At 41.1% G+C, this 15,387-nt stretch overlaps 1 long non-coding RNA gene across 2 annotated transcripts in view; it reads left to right on the top strand.

Moving 5' to 3' along the window:
• Positions 1 to 3,033: 3,033 nt before the first annotated feature.
• LOC123285818 (uncharacterized) overlaps positions 3,034 to 15,387 on the top strand; it is a 28,307-nt gene continuing 15,953 nt past the window's right edge. Inside the window, exons 1-4 of one of the 2 annotated variants that reach the window (XR_006527817.2) lie at positions 3,034 to 3,220; positions 11,006 to 11,201; positions 13,219 to 13,357; positions 15,187 to 15,336. This is a non-coding gene — a long non-coding RNA (uncharacterized lncRNA). The remainder of the gene's footprint in view (positions 3,221 to 11,005; positions 11,202 to 13,218; positions 13,358 to 15,186; positions 15,337 to 15,387) is intronic. The other variant, XR_011501812.1, reaches the window with a different exon arrangement.

Raw genomic sequence — 15,387 nt, 5'->3', positions numbered from 1 at the left:
CAGATGTTAGCTCAGGGTGAACCTTCCTCAGAAAAAAAAAATAATACAATTTAATTTACAACCACAACAAAAGAATAAAATACCTAGGAATAAACTTAACCAAGGAGGTGAAAGGTCTGCATGCTGAAAACTGTAAGACATTGTTGAAAAAAATCAAAGAAGGCACAAAGAAATGGAAAGATATTCTGCAATCATGCATTGGAAGAATTAAGACAATTAAAATCTTCATACTACCTAAAGCAACGCACAGGTTTGATGCTCTCCCTACCAAAATCCCAATGACATTTTTCATGGAAATGGAAGAAAGAATCCTAAAATTTAAATGAAACAACAAAGACCCTGAAGAGCCAAAGCAATCCTGAGAAAAAAGAACAAAGCTGGAGGTATCACAATCCCTGATTTCAAAATACACTACAAAGCTATGATAACCAAAATAGCATGGTACTGGCTGAAAAACAGACTCACAGATCAATGGAACAGAATCCAGAGCCGAGGAATAAAACCACACATCTCTGGACAGCTAATCTTTGACAAAGGAGACAAGAACATACAATGGAGAAAGGAATGTCTCTTCAATAAATGGTGTTGAGAAAACTGTGGACAGCCACATGCAAAGGAATGAAAGTAGGCCATTATCTTGTACCATAGACAAAAATTAACTCAAAATGAATTAAAGACTCAAATGTAAGTCCCAAAACCATAAAACTCCTAGAAGAAAACACAGGCAGTGCACCCTTATCAACAGTCTTAGCAGTATCTTTTAGAATACCACATCTTCTAGAAATGTGGTGACTTTTAATTAAACCTGGTCCATGAGTAAGTTACAGAGACTTCTGACATGAAAGATGGCCACGGCTGTCTTAAAGCAAAAAAATATATGTATTATCTGACATGTATGAGAGATAAAATTACACAGTATCTGTGAGCCACTAGCTTTGATAGTCTGACATAATGTTGATTTCACCCATTGCTTAGATGATATCAGATATATTTCTATAGAATACAATGGATCATTGGAAAGTCTGACTTTGTGTGTTTATAAAAGTTCAGGGCAAGATTTGAGAGAGACCAGGTGTCATTTAGCTCCAAATCTCCTTCCCACTTCTTTCTCCCTGTTCCAAGACCACAAGTGGGGGCTCTGTGTTTTCTGGTGGTGAAAGGGAAAGAAATACATAAAGATGGGGTCTGCTATGAATTAGGCACCATCCACACATTTATCTCTGTTCAGCTTTACCTATACAATGGTTATTACTATTAAAAGGCAGAGAAGGAAACTGAGAGTAGAGGAGTTCAAAGCGAGCTGGGATTTGAGTTCAAGTTCATGGGATTCCAAACCTTGTTCTTTCAACTACTTCACACGTCTTGGGTGTGGTAAAGATGTGCGTGGCAGGGGCATAGTTTCTAGTTCTCTTCCAGATCTGTGTAATATAGAGGATCTCTATCTCAAATGGTCAAGTACAAGATACTGGACGTTGCTTTCTGAGAATCACAGGAAATGTAAAGTTAAATGAAAATAGGTGAAATGGTCAATTTGCATATTCTAAAAAGCAATGAGCAGTCAGTGCAAGTACCCAGCAAAAGAATCTGTGAGGCTGGTCTAGTTTAATCCAAATATCCAACTAACTCTCACAATTTAGCTTCTTTCCACTTGTCCTTGAGTTACACCAGGAGATTAAAGTGTCCATGGAAACATTTGGGGCATGCAGTTCAGAATTATAATTATAATTTTGATTAAGTGGCTATTTCTGTCGTGGGCTTGCTGATTGCTCTGCACGTGTAAGCTGGAAAATAAAGAATTTCTAAAATTTCATTAACTTGGAGAGAGGAGTGGAAGTTCTCTGTGTGGGATCCGAGAGTTTTGGTTGGGGGCTCTGTCTTGACAGCCAATTCTAGACTCAGGTGGAGCCCCATGGGGTTTGGTCTGGTTCGTGGTTCACTTTCTGGCAGAGGAAACCACAGTTCCCAAGGTCTGCTGTCTCCTCCTCTCAGATCTCATATCACGGGAAATGCCTTAAAAATAGTTGGATTTACTCATCTCTTTCTCTTTATACCAGAGGAAGGAAAAGATGTGGAAGGTCAAGGAAACACCATCAGCTTGACAAACATTCTTGCCACTGTGTTGGATGACGCAACACACCTTTGCCCTTTACTGAGTTAGGGAAGTTTCAGGAGAAAGGTAACACAAATTGTGGGGAGTGGTGTGAGGAAGAAGGACTGGAATCCATAATTTTGTTTGGGTCACTTGTTAGACATCCAAGAAAACAGATAGCTGACATCCAAAACATTTAGCTGTAATGTGATGGTATAGATTCTGTTGTTATTACCGTTATTGGTATTTTCAAGGTGTGCCTGGTAAGATGTTGGACATGAAAAAGTCCTGAGTCACTCTAGCAAAGCAGAAATCAGGTCAGGGCTACCAAACTTGGAACCAAGTGTGTGACCATCCAGTTAGAATTGATTCCAAGCATCAGAGTGAAGAGCAGGAATTGGGGCCTTGGTTTGCCAGGTCCGTCTGTAACTGGCAAGGAATTTACAAATATATTTCCGAAGAAACGGATCTCCACCTCCCACATGCCCATATGTTTGATGTATATGCCAGGGAAACTATTTCAGTTATTGGGGTTTTCAGAATGGAAGCCACAGAAATGAAGGGGAGTAAATAGCTGTGGGAAAACAACAGGGAGGTAGATGGAGCTGGGGGTCTCTCCCCTGCTCACCTTTATCCCTTCTCAACGGTGTGGCAGTCACATACTTTGTCTACATATCAGACCTGATTGATGTTCTGAGGATAACATTGTGAAGACAAGACACAGCTGTCAAAGCTTCCTTTTGAGAGAAATGCAGTTTTGCTGAAAGAAGTTCAACACTGACCACAGAGAGGCAGGAAACGGCTCTGGACTGAGAACCTGAAATGCAGGTGTAGCCCCACCTCTGTGGTTAACTAGCTTCGGACTCACCATCTCTAGGCCCCAGCTTCCTCATTCGAAGTGGGGGCATTGGGCTAAATATGCTCTAAGAGCCCTTCCTGTCCCAACAGCGTGTGATCCTATGACTAAGAGCGTTGAAGAGTCTATTGTGGTGCTCAAGCATGAAAGGAGTTGAGGGTTAGTAACAGACAAGATTTTCTTACAGGTCCCTTCTGACTCGGTGACCTTGTGAGATCTCAGCAGGCACAGCAGCAGCTGGCTTCATCGGACTTGGCAACATTATTGATGATCAGGTAAAAGATTCCATTATCTGTCTTATCTTGCTTTCAATTCTTGGTTAAGCCATAAAGGACTAATTTCAGGGGCTCCCCTTCTTTTTTGTTGGTACCAATGCTCAATGGCATTCTCTAGGGGAACCCCAGACAGCTTGCAACTTAGGTGCCCTGTTTTATCTGGTCTCAGGGTAGAGGAGAGTTGATCCTGAGATATTCTAATTTCAGTGTCTCCTCTGAAAAGCAAGGGAAAGAAGTCAGGCACTTGAAGAGCTTGTCTCTGGACACAAAACCAATGAACAGATAAGAAAGGAGAAAAGTCAACTTACAAACTCAAGCCAAAGACACAAGAAAAATCCATGAGGTTGGCATTGCCAGTGACTGGTCAGAACGGACACTCTGTGAATCAGGCGTGAATCAGGACCAAGGATGCAGCGGCGGCCCTTGTTCTGTGGAGTCAGGGATGGGGAAGGAAGGTTTCCTCTACAACCAATGAGTCCTTCTCAGTAAGATCTGTGGCAGCTATTTTATCACTTTCCTGGTATTAAGAAACTCTCAGATCCTGGGGCTGGCCCCGTGGCCGAGTGCTTAAGTTCGCGCACTCCGCTGCAGGCAGCCCAGTGTTTCGTTGGTTCAAATCCTGGGCACGGAGATGGCACTGCTCATCAAACCATGCTGAGGCAGCGTCCCACATGCCGCAACCAGAAGGACCCACAATGAAGAATATACAGCTATGTACCGGGCGGCTTTGGGGAGAATAAGGAAAAAAATAAAATTAAAAAAAAAAAAAAAGAAACTCTCAGATCCTGGGAGACCCCATCAAAACATCTGTTATAATAATTCAATGTTAACTTCTCCTTGGGAGAAATTCCCTCCTACTTTTCCTTCAACTATTGCTTCAAGTACTCCTATTCTTGAGCTTTTTTTCACTTCCTGAGTTATGGATATTTGACTCTATTTTTTGAGAGTGTGGGAGCTTTGTATGGCTGTCATGAGAACTGGAAGGAAAGTATCATTGTTGTGTATAATAAGAAATGAGATAATAATCCCACAACCTTAGGTAGAAGTATATACATTTTATAGATCAGTAGTTTTCAGAAAGTTCACAAAGTTTGGTAAATATTAACAACCACTGTAGTTATTGCTTTAGATACTACAGATTGTTATCCTCCACTCTTTTCCTTTTCACAATTCTTAGTTTGTCAGAATTAAAGCTACGCTTTACTTTTGCTTGGAGGACAATGTAAGATGTGATTTTTAAAGATGTCCTGAGTTCTTCCTTTAGCTGAGCTGGCTTGGTGAGGTGGCTGAGTTACAACAGGAAAGGACACTGTGATTCAGTGAACACTATGCTCAAACTCATACATGAAACCTCAGCAACCCTATGAGGTCAACACCATGGCCAGTTAAAACTAGGAAAACAGAATGAAAACCATCTAGTAACTTTCCTAAATCACGCTACCACTGAGTGGCTGAGCAGGAATTTGAAACCCAGGCACATCTTACTCAAAAGGCCTCATATCTTCCTTCCTTCCTCCCTTCCTTCTGTCCTCCCTTCCTCCCTCCCTTCGTTGGACAATCCTCCACCTTCCCTCCCTCCCTCCCCTCCTTGAAAGTGAACAAATCATTCTCAGCACTGGATTATGGCCTCGTTCCCAGTAGGCTTTCCATAGATGGCGAAGCAGGGACAATTTGGGACACTTACAAAAGCCAGCCCAGGCCCCGGGGAGGTGAGGCTAGACAATAAAGTGACTGAACTGAAAGAAGCACCACAGACTGAGTCCTTGGGCTCCGCGGTCAGACCTTTCCCTGGGCGCATGTGCAGGAGAAAAGCCCTCTGTGACAGCAGTCAGGTCCCTCTGGGAGAGAGAAAGGGGGAGGTGTGTGTGTTTGCACAGGTGTGACGACGTGGGAGGGTTTTTGTTCAGCGACAGAGGCGCACGTCCCTGCCGTGTGTCCCAGCAGGCGCAGAAATACAGCCCCGCTCCTTGACGTGGTGGATCCTGAGGCTCGCCGACGGATCGCCCTGCCGTCTCCTGGCTTCGTATCTGTCCTCACTGACGCCTCCTTCGTGGACGACATTTTCATTTGAGGAAATGTACAGGATTCCGCAATTTTTGTTGTGTTCTGTAACACAACAAAACAAAAATCAGACACTGAAATGTCTCATGGACATTATTTAATATGCTGTATGCACTAGTATTGGAGTATGTTTGTGTTTTTTAAAATTAATCGAGATGTTACCAGGCAGAGTGACTCAGAAAATTCAAATTTCATTCATAATCTGGGTGCCTCCGAAGAAGGGACTAGATCGTGAATGCTGGCGGATATATGAGACAGAGAACCTGTGGGAATCAGTTTCTACTCACCTGGACCTTGGGACTATCTCCCGAGCATTATGCCACATGCAGGAATGTTTTCAAAGGAATGCAAGGTTTAATGTGTTAAGGATAAGCTTTAAAATTAATATAGCATCTAATATGCATTAAGAACTTGCTATTTGACGGGCATTATTCTAAATGTTTTCTTATTTTATTTAATCCTTCATACAGTCCTGTGAGGTAGCTGTTATGATAATCTCCATTTGATAAATGAGGACAGTGACAAAGAAAAGTCACTCATTCAAAGACACACAGCTGGTAAATACGAGAACACAGATAAGTCACAAGCGTTCATTAAAGAAAATCTGAGTAAAATGAGGTATAAAAAATGACAATAGAAGGCATTCATCATTTACTTTTACTTTGAATTTTTTTCTATATATTTAGAGATAGAAGTAGGATTGCCTAGTTATGTATATGTGTGTATATATATGTATAAATACATTTTTTGGTGGGGTTTGCATATTTGGCTTTATATTTCCTTCCTTTGGTTAAGTTATTATTATGAGCAATATTGCAGGTTTTTAAATAATCTATGTGAATATTATTTTTAATGACCAAAGATAATTAAACACCCCCCGTATACCACTCAACCCTATCTGACACTGGCTGAGTTATTTAAGCTTCTTGTGCCTCAGTTTCCATATGTGTACCTTGCCTACATACATATTTTTTAGAGGTATTTTGAGGCTTACATTATCACATTATATGAGTGTAATCCACAAAACACTCAGATATTAGTACTTGGTACATCATGAGTCTTCAATGATGTTATGAAGTCTTTTTATTACTGTTATTACCAAACAAGACAAAATTGTTTTGTTAAATATTTTTTACAGTAAAACCGTAGTAGCTCATATAGAAAAAAAATGTAAAGTTCATCGAAGCACATAGAAGAAATAAAACCATGTATTCTTTCGGGAATAACCATTCTTAAAATTTTGGAGAATTTCCTTCCCCCTTTTTTAAATTCTTCTATCAATTTAGACATTTATATTTTTAAGAGGTTATTCTATATTTGTAAATTTTTCTTTATATTACATTGTGAATATTTTAAAATTTTAGTAGCAAATCCACAGAACACTGTTTTCAATGGCTGCATTGTATTCTACCCTTTGAATAGAGTATAAATCAGGTGTCTCTTTCCCTGTTAGTCACCCTTTACTCTGACGCATAAAAAGCTGCCAGAGAGTTTTCCTCTTAGCACAGGTGTCTCACTGTGGACACCACATTGCTGCTCTGTGAGGCTCTTCTGAGTCCTGGATGTGACAACCATGTAGGGAAGGTAGCAGAGGTCTGCTGACAAGCTTGTCTGTGCACGCAGAGGTGTGTTGACAAGCTTGTCTGTGCACTCCTGTCTGAAAAGGGCTTACATTCACAGATTGTGTTTCTCTCAGGTCTTGCTCTCCACCTTAGCTTCTACTAAAAGTTTAGGTAACTAGTGAGTTCCTTTATGGGTTCAAGAAACCAACTGCAGCCCACACGGAGGGAACGCGATGGTCAGGAATTACAGGGACAGAAGCCATCAAAGGAGCTGGCGAGCGTCAGAGGCGGGAAGAGAAAGGCTGACAGACTGACTCTATGTCCCCCTTTCCTGTGACTCTCCTTCCTTTCTTCCAACGGCTTCCTTGAATTGAGAAGTAGAATCAGGGTCCTTAGAGGAGGGGATGATGGGGATGAGTATGTTGCCACGACCTTGGAAACTATTGAACAAATAAGGGAATACATATGGCACAGACGCAAGACGATATTCATATTCCCCCGTGGGCTGCTCAGGATGAGCTGTATGAGAAGGGTGCATGGATTAAAGGGTGGTCTTCATTTATCTCAGAATTATTTCAGAGGTGGCATCATAAGTAATAGAATGTTCATTATTTTATATTTTGGAAGAAAATTGTTAATCTATTGTCATTTCACGTATTCTGTGCAGACTCCTAATTTGAGGGAATTACTCAAATCCTGGTCACATGATTCCTACAAAATGACAAATTGTGTCAGTGAATGTTCCACAAAGGTTAGGTTTCTTTTCTCCATGGGGGTAGGAACAATGCATAGCACATCTTTTAATCCTCGATGATCAAAAGGACAGACTCTGGAGCTAGATTACCTGGGTCCAACCCTTCTCTGCCACATACCAGTTGTGTGACTTGGACAAGTTCTTGAGACTCACAGTATGTCACTCACCTCACAGGTCACTTGGGGTTCATGATAACAGAAGTGACCTCAGAGGTTACTGTGAGGGTTAAAGGAGTTCATATGTGCAAAGAGTGGGGAACACTAACGGAGAACCTGCTCACACGCAAAATTATTAGCTGTTCTTCTCTTGGCCCCCTCTCTCTCTTCTTTCACAGGCAGAACCAACAGTTATTCACAATATGGTGGGCTCATCTAATGGTCCCATTGACTCGGAGCTGTGCTCTGATGGCTTCATGCTGGCACAATCTGAATATGAACTGAGGAACCATCTTCCTCCTCCTCCAGAGAAAAGACCCTTGCTCCATCGCAAATTTACCTCAAGTATTATGTTTTTCATAGCATTATGATCTTTAAATTTTCAGGGTAGCGTCATGGTCCAGTTAAAAAAGCCTGGACTCCTTGTCTTTGACAAAACACTTTAATACTCTAAACCTTAATTTCTTTATAAAGAAATGGGTAAAATGGGCAGACAATAGTTATATTGCAGGGGTGTTGTGATAACTGTATATGGTAATGTATATGTACTCTATCTAGGAGTCCTGTGTTCACAATGATTCCCTCCCTCAGCCTGAGTCATTCACAGTTAGTGGAAGTTTCTGGATGGTGATGTGATAAATGGGGCCTGTGTCCACTCGTTCCCAGGCAAGACTTTAATTCCTTAGGGAGTAGTGTTAAACGAAGCTTTGGGAACATAATGGTCAGGAGTGCTTCTTGCTCAAGCTGGGGCCTAATGTGAGAGCATAACCCATGTTGGCCTCCGGGAAAGCTCAGGAAGTACAGCAGAGGAGGCGAGCCTGAGGCTGGGAGCCCAGGAGGGAGGTAGTCGAGTTTGCGCCTGTGGGAAGGCTGTGGTGGGGCAGAGACCTAGGGGAGGCTGTTGTTGGGTGTGTTGGCACCTCCAGTAATGGGGGGGTCCCACCAGCTGAGTAGTCAATGCCCACATTTTTTTCCATGAAGTTTAGGTAAGGGTTGAAGTATATGTTTGAAAACTTTTTCTTGTCTCAAATTTGGCATTTCTTTCACTTAAGTGAACTGGAGCTGGGGATTTTACTGAGATGTTAGATGTGGGATGTGCTATAATTTGGTTTGGTTCTGCTGGTGCCAGAGCATAACTGTATTTTCAATGTCTGCAGTAGGCACCGTACAAGACATGTGAGCTCTCTCTCTGTTGCCCTGGAGGTTGACATTTCGGGTTCCTCCACCTTTACCTGTCCTTGTCCAACTGCCAACAAAAAAGGGAAATTCCCATGAACACCTGACATAGAAAAAGAAAACAATAAAGGATCTCTTTCATCTCTCATCTATGTTGGAGTAATGGAGGAACAACTCAGAAGTCCACAGGGAGAAAATCATGAATGTTCCCATGACTGTCCTCCTGTCTGCCAGACTGTGTCATCAGGGAGAAGAGAAGCAAGTGAGGACCCTGGTCCTTGGAGAGTCCAGGCCAGTGGGAGGAGGATGTGGTGTGACTTGGTGTAAGAGGAGGAAGTGGTGGGTCAGGTGGTCCTAGGGGACCCTTCAGTACCTGCTGCAGAGCTGAGCAGATTAGGTGGCTCTGGTGACCCACTGGTGCTCAACTGATGGGGGAGTAGGGTTCACAGTCTGGATGGGAATGCGTCTGTGGGGTGGGGGCAGTTCTGGAGTTGACCTAATTCTGTTTGCAACTTTCCTGTTCCTTCCTTAATTTTCACATTATAGAAAGTTTGCTCCAGAGATGTGAAGATATGGATCTGTGTCATAAAATTAAAATTAGCCCCTCTGTTGATTTCCTTGGATTCATCACTCAGGAATATGAAATATGGACAGTAATTTACAATAGAAGTAAAAGGCAAACTGAAGTTTCAAATTGACATTATTCATACATTTTAAAAGTCATAGACATTTTGATTTGAAATACAATGGAGCACTTGTTTCATAATTAATTGGGATGTCACCATGAACATTATAACTCAGAGAAATCAAATTTCACTCACAATCTTGGTGCCCTTCAAGAGGAGACGGGATTGAAATTGCCAGAAGGAATATCAGACCATCTGAGGGAATGAGGTTGGCTTCCACTGGACTTGGACTTTGGAACTATCTCATGAGCACGATGCACAGAGACGGGTATTTTTAATTAATGTTCACTTTTACATGTAATAATAAACCTTTAAAATTAGTATTAAGTCCAATATGTACTGAGGATGTGCTGGCACTGTTCTAAGTGTTTTCTTGCCTTATTTCACTTACACTTCTCAATCTTGAGAGTCAGTGGTACTATTATCTCCCTTCGGCAGATGAGAACATGTGGCAAAGGTGGCTGATCCCAAGCCACAAAGCTGGTAGATGTGGGAGCCTGGATAAGCAACAGACGCTCATTGATGAAAATCTGAGTAAAGGTGTTATGAAGTGATGCAAATGAAAACCATCGTCATTTACTTTTAAGTACTTTCTCTGCACATTTATACATAGTAGGATGTTTGCTTGGATCATTACACACTTTTTTTAAAATTTTAAATGGGCTTAACACATACAATTTCATATTCTGTTCTCTTAGTTAACTTTATATTTTGAAAATATATCAGGTCCTTAAAAAGTTTATGTGAATATCATTATTAATGACCTTTGAAGATAACCACCCTTCTGTACTACTTACCTACCCCTTCTGATGTTGGCTGAGTTATTTAATCTCTGTGTCTCAGTTTGTACATCTACCACTGCTTAAATAAATATCTTTCAGAGAGTTAAGAAAGTTACATGATCCTACTAAAAATGGTAATGAACATAAAATAGAAGTAATAGTGCCTGACACATAATAAGCCCTTTTTGATGTTTTCAGGTTATATTTTTATTATTACTGAAAAACAAGGGAAAATTACCTTGCTAAATAATATTTTATTTGTAAAAATTTGTGTAGACACTTTTTTGAAAATGTATAAAATCATTAAAAATATAAACAGGAAAATAAACTATCCACCCTATCAAGAAAAAAAATCTATCTTAAAACTCAAATATTCCCTTTCATTTTGTTTCTTCCATCAACATAGACATTTATGTATTTGAGATTTAACGTATATTCGTTCTTACTTTATGTGACCTTTTGATATTTGAATGTAAACATTTTCACTTTTAATTATAAATCATCAAAAAGGCCATTTTAATGGCTTCATAATATTTTGTCATTTGAGTGCAACATAAACTATTGCTTCTTTCCCTGGTTCATCATTGAATTTGTCACAATTTTTTTTAGGGATCATATGGAAAAGCTGACATCACTTTTGTCTCCTGAGGTCTGTTCCTCTGAAGACGCTGCATCAAGAGGTCCACTGCTCTTTCATACAATACACAAGAAAATCCAGGCAAAGAATTCAGCAAAGATATTTTGAGAAGCTTAATCCACGCTTTCCATGCACTCCTTCTGGAAAGGGCTCCTCTTCTCACATTTGGTGTGTTCCACTCAGGTTCTGGTCTCTAATTTGCTTGCATAAAAATTGTAGGGAGATGGGAAGGTTGCGTTTTGGCTCGAGAAGGTGATGGTCCCCCAACTAAGGAACCATCATGGTCATAAAGGGTGTAAGTCAGGATGTAAATCAAAGAAACATGAGCCACCAGGGGTGGGAGAAGAAGGGCTGAAGGATCATGTGTCTAATTCCATCTCTTGTGTCAGCATGACCTGTAAATGCCTGCTTTTTCCTTCCAGTACATCTCACATTTGAACAATAGACTATGGATCCTTGAAATAAGGGCTGGAGAGAATGAATATTTTGATGTTTGTAGAATTTTTAATTAAGGTGTACAGTATCAAGGAGATATCTGTACTCTTACCAGAAGCCCACTGCAGATAGCACTGTTAGAAATAGAAAATAAGGATCTTTTTGTTATTTTATATTGAAAAGTAGATTGACAACTTATTGGCATTTTATTTATTCTGTGAAGACACCTAATCATTCAAATCCAGCATATAGTAATAATTTGTGTCAGTTAATATTCCATAATGGTTAGTTCTCTCTCTTCTGTGGGGATGGAACAGTGTATCGTTTCTCTCATTGTCCTGCAGTAAAGAAGTGGTTAGTGTGAGAGGCAAGAAGAGCCAGATTATCTGGGTCCCTACCCTACTCTCCCAAATAGCCACGTGCCAGCTGTGTGACTTGACAAGTGACTGAACCACTTGGTACCCACTTACCTCGTGAGTCAAATATGATTGATGACAATGGAACAGACCTTGTAGGTAGTGAGGGCTAAAGGAGCTGATATATTCAAGGAATTGAGACCATGGATAGAGGACTTACACACACACACACACGCACACGCACACACAGAATGCTAGTTCTTCTGGTCTTGGCAGATTCTTTCTCCTCTTTCATGAGTAGATCAAGGGTCACCCAATATGGTGGGCTCATCTAAGGGTCTCAATGAATCTGGAGCTCTGTTCTGATAACATCATATGGGCAGAATCCTTGTCCCCGCACCTCCCTGAAAAACAGCATTGCTGCATCCCTAATTTACCCCAGACCCCCTAGCGTTCACTTACAGAACTGCAATCCTTAAACTCAGTGTGGTCTCACAGTCCAGTTTAAAAAGCACTGACTTCTTGTCTTTAGTTGCTCATTAAACCTAAATTCTCTAATCTTTAATTTCTTTAGTTGTAAAATGGACCAATAATAGTTGTATTGCAGAGGGGTTGTCTTGCACATATATAATAATAATGGCTCACGGAGATTCTCTCTCTGAATCTTGCCCATTTACTGAGGGTCTCTGGATGGCGAGATGATGGACAGTGGCACAGCCATTGTGCTCTCTGTCCCCAGACAAAACTTTAATTCATTGGGAAATAGTGTCAAAAAAAGCTTTGGAAGCACAATTCCTGGGGTCAGCTGGAAGCTAATGAGCAAGCCTAATCCAAATGGCTTCCTGGAAAGCTTCAGAAGTGCTGCAGAGAAGGAGAGGGTGAGGCCAGGAGCCCAGCTGGGCCTGGTTGTGGTTGCCACTGTTGGGAAGGATGTGGGTGGGCACACACCCAAGGAGGGGATCTTGTGTGGGTTTTCTCCACAGATCTAGTACTGTGGTCCCATCCAGCACAGTAGTAAATGGCCACATCTTCATTTTCTATGAAATTTACCGCAAGGACTGAAGTGGAAGTTTGAGAATCCTTCCTTGCTTCAAGTTTATTTTTCTTCCCACCTAAGTTAGCTCGAGCTGGGGATTTTGTTGAGCTCACGTAAATCAGATGCTCCAAAGCCTTCTTTGGTTTCTGCCGGTACCAGTGAATGTATTCCCCTGCAAAATCTGAGCTCGTTATCTTGCAATGTATGTTAATACTTTTCTTTACTTCTGTGGAAATTGATATCTGGGACTGCTCCACTTTTGTTAACCCAAGTCCAACTGTAAGTAGAAGAAGAGAATTTCCAGTGAACTTCTGACAATATAAGAAACGTTAAAGAATTTCTTTGCTCACTCGTCTAGACTGCAATGGTCAGGGAATGTGACTCACCAGCCCAGAAGGACAAGAAGGTGAATGCTTCCAGCAGTGACATCCTGTCTGCCAGGCTGTGTCCTCAAGGAGAAGGCAGGAAAGTGGGGACCTGATGACTGGCTGGCTCAGGTCAGTGGCAAGTGGGCGTGGGCTGAACTGGGGAGGGGGAAGGAAGTGGTGGGTCAGGTGGGACCTTGGCCTTTAGTGCCGGCTGCAGGGCTGAGGTTAGGGATTTCTGTGGGCCTCATACCCTGCTGATCTCAGGAAGGGGCTGATGGTCTCCTTAGGGCTCTTGGGCATGAATGTGAGGGGGCAATGGAGGCAGCTTGATTGCTGTGGAAATGGGAAGGGTTTCTACTTGTCTAGGAGCTATTTTATGAACACTATTTCTCAGCATAATATTTTAAAACATTGCATGTTGAATAAATATTAACTTTTATAATAGCAAATATTTAATGAGCATTTTCTATTTGTTAGAATTTTTTCTAAAAGAAGTTTTTTACTTTTTTAATCTTCAAGACAATTACATGATATGGATGTTAGTAGTTTCCATTTTATAGATCGGGAAGTTGAGGGACAGAGGAGCGACGAGACTCAACAAAAGTCACATAGGGTATAATGGGACACGCTGGTAAAGTCATTCATGGAAGAAACTCAGAGAAACAGGGTAAAGGTGAAAAGGAAAATACCCATGATCATGTCACCAAAATCAACAGCTGTTATCATTATGATGCGTTAACTTCTAGATTTCTTCTTTGCATATATATATGGATATTAATATGATTTTGTGAACTGTAATTATATTTATAAGTTACATGTGGAATACGCATAGGGTTTTGTATTCTCCTCCTTTCAGTTCATGCTACATTCTCAGCAACTTCCCATGTCATTGAAGTGTTTTTTAATGTCGGCCGCTATTTCCTGTTCATCTCTATCACTTAGAAGCTGCCTGACTCTGTGCAAATTTCTTAATCTCTTTATTCCTCATCTGAAAATGGATGCAATAATCATACTCATCTCAAAAGTTTATGCAGATTAAGTAACTAAAAGTACCTAGTACCGTCTCCAGCATCTAACAAATGTTCAGGAATTGTTAGATATCATCACTGCTACCACCATTTTGTTAATTTAATTTCCCCATGCTGTCAACCATTTCATTTTGTCCCCAACTTTCACTGTTAAATGCTTTGGTGACCATTTGGAAATAGAAACCTGGGACATCAGTCAAATATTATTAGTATTTAATTTTCCACATTTAGAGAACTTATTTTCCTTTGTTTTTTTCTTCAGCTACACTTCTTCATTTGTTTTCATGATTTCTATATGATTTTTTTCTGAAATCTTTGTGTGTGTTAGAGCTCCTTTAACCCTGGACAGCACTTGTCTCTGAAACGTATGTCCAGCTCTGTCACATATCGTGTGGGATCAATGTGAACACAGACTGGCTTGGGTTCTCCTGAGGAGAAAAGACAGGAAGAAGCTGCCTCAGTGGCTGGATTCTTCTCCGAGGCAGCTGCCCTCTTTTCCCTCTTTTCCAGTAAATACCATTTCTGAGGTGATCAACACTGGGAAGTTGAACTTGAGTAGTAGAGGGTGGTAGACCAGAAGGCCGGTAGCCTACAACTAGAAGGACTCACTGTTCCCCTGCACAGGGGCATCAGAAGGAGGAAGAGAGGGGTACCGATGCTCACCCTGGGTCAATGCTTCTGAGCAGGTGTGTAAGAGACCAAATATTTATCAGATGTTCCAGAACTGGCTCACTTTGTTGGCACCAATATATGACGAAGGTAGCAAATGAAATGTTGAGTACTGTGCATGAATATATTTATCCTTTTTTTCTGCTGTGGATACAGATATTTATAGTTGTACCATTTTGACTACTAACTACTAAAAGAGAGAGAATAAGACAGATTTTTTTCTCTGAAATACTCAGATGCAGCATTAAATAATTTCTTTAGGTTCTCCCATAATCTGAACAGAAGGAAGGACAAACTCACTAGCCCAGAGAAAAGGGCAGATGATTGCCAGTAGCCGACATCTTGTCTACCCAGGCTTTGCCTCCAAGGCCAAGGTGGAGAATTGACGATGCTGGTGGCCAGAAGCCTCAGGTCAGTGTCAGGTGTGTGTGTCTGCTGGTTTCAGGGAAGGAAATAAGTGGG

The sequence above is a fragment of the Equus asinus genome, chromosome 1 (genome assembly GCF_041296235.1).
Source record: "Equus asinus isolate D_3611 breed Donkey chromosome 1, EquAss-T2T_v2, whole genome shotgun sequence".
In the NCBI taxonomy this organism is placed as follows: Eukaryota; Metazoa; Chordata; class Mammalia; order Perissodactyla; family Equidae; genus Equus; species Equus asinus.
This window is presented reverse-complemented; position numbering and strand designations above follow the sequence as displayed.